General features: G+C 46.6%; 1 long non-coding RNA gene across 1 annotated transcript in view; it reads right to left on the bottom strand.

The window, feature by feature from the left end:
- Positions 1-1,099: 1,099 nt before the first annotated feature.
- The window catches only part of LOC115948311, a 243,265-nt gene continuing 242,533 nt past the window's right edge, over positions 1,100-1,831 (bottom strand). Inside the window, exon 4 of the long non-coding RNA XR_004082142.1 lies at positions 1,100-1,404. This is a non-coding gene — a long non-coding RNA (uncharacterized LOC115948311). The remainder of the gene's footprint in view (positions 1,405-1,831) is intronic.

Genomic DNA, 1,831 nt, shown 5'->3' with positions numbered 1-1,831 from the left:
CCAGCATTAATTATAAAGTGAGACTGTTTACACAGTACATACCACTTTCCTGACTTCTTTCTTGTTTATGTCTAAACCTTTATGGACATAAAACTTTGGAATTTGCTTTTGGAATAAAACTGCAATTTAAGTGGCAATAACTGTGCTGGAAAACAACTCAGCTCTTGCTTCCCCGGTGCCGCGGTCACGGCAGGTTTGCACTGGAGTCTCTCCCACTGCAGCGTGCTGGTTCAGGTCATCTCCTTGCTGTCCCAGCTGGATGGCTCCTCAGAAACTGCAGCTGGAGACTGCTCCCAGCAAACACTCCAGCTTTCCCTGCTGAGTCCCTTCCTGCACTTTTGCCCACGTCTGGCTGCCCTGTGCGTGTTCCTGCACACTCCGCTCTGGAGTTTGTGCTGCTCCCCCTGTGCCAGCCTGGGCTCAGGTCCTCACCTCTCCCCTCCCAGGGTTCTGACCTGGCAGCCTCTTTGCTCCTCCAGACAGAACCCTGTCCCATGCCCTAACACACCCCCCTAGTCAGATTTCCCCTGAAAGGGAAATTTTTCTCGTATAGTAAGTCCTTACAAACAACAGAGATGTCCATCAGATGCCATACACAAGTGAAGGTACCAGTAGAAAAGTTACTGATGCTCCACAAGCACTAAATTATTCCTCGTCACACTGGCCTGGCTGCTCATTTTGTCAGGCTGTCACACAGTAAATTAATATGTTGGCTGTTTGGGGCTGAGAACTCTTCTATTTGTTCAGTAAAACAGATACTGCACACCCCGGGCACCATATAAAAATAATAAATTACCATAGCACACAGGCAAGGTATTACTCGTCTCTCTTCTTGCCTTTACTTTATTCCCTCCATCCTCTGCCTTTCCTCTGATCAATTCATCTTCCATTTACTTTCTATTTCTGTCTGTAGGTTTCACTCTAATACACGCTGCTCCGATATTCCAACCATGCCACCTGCTCCACAAGTACAACTACAGAGGCTCCACCGATGTGGAGAAGAGGAAATCAACAAAAGTTCAAGGGGACGAGAAGAAAGAATGTCTATACTGCATACTGCAAGAGTATTAGGAAAAAGGAATCAAGTCTCTACCTGGTGCAGTCTCTTAGGCTGACCTGGATGCCTCCTGATTCCTGCCAGACTCCCTTTACTCTTCACATCCAACACAGAAATGTGGAGACTTGGTAGCCAGAGGAATTGAACAGCCTTCTCTATGTAGGCAGGTTGGGAAGTCTTTGACCCAATCTCCCTTGTAGGTTAAAATGTCCTTTAATTCTGGTGGGCTGTGCTGAGATGGGAATGAATAAACTCTCTCTTCATTTTAGCGTCCAGCTCGTGGAAGCTGCACAGGCTGGATGTTAAGTCTGTCCAAATTCCTTTCCTCTTTGGCAAGGTTATCCTACCTACAAAAATAAGAATTAAAATTAAGGTTTTGTTTGGCTTCTTACAAGTTCAGATCCTGCCCCACATTTTCCAGGACACAGTTCCAACCCAAGTTTTAGCACACAGGCTCCCCAAGAGCACCCGCAAAGTCACGGGAAGTCATCAAGTTATTGCAATACTAAGTGCATTATGTTTCCAAAGCATCACATAATCTTAACTAATAAAAAACCCAACAGAATTTACTGTTTGTTCTTTAAAAAAAAAATAAGCAAAGAAGCAAAATTTAAATATTTATTGAAAAGCTAAATATTGTAGCCTTGTGCAGTTATTGGCAGGAGATGCTGCGCAAACAGAGCCCGGCAGGCTGCTGCCTCCCACATCCCTGGGCGCTGGCCCGGGGCCCGCACACCCCGCACCGCGCTCCGCACGTCCCGCACACCGCGGCCC

Source organism: Geospiza fortis, unplaced genomic scaffold (genome assembly GCF_000277835.1).
Source record: "Geospiza fortis unplaced genomic scaffold, GeoFor_1.0 scaffold102, whole genome shotgun sequence".
Taxonomy (NCBI): Eukaryota; Metazoa; Chordata; class Aves; order Passeriformes; family Thraupidae; genus Geospiza; species Geospiza fortis.
Note: the sequence above shows the minus strand (reverse complement) of the source record. Positions and strands in the feature narration are given on the sequence as shown.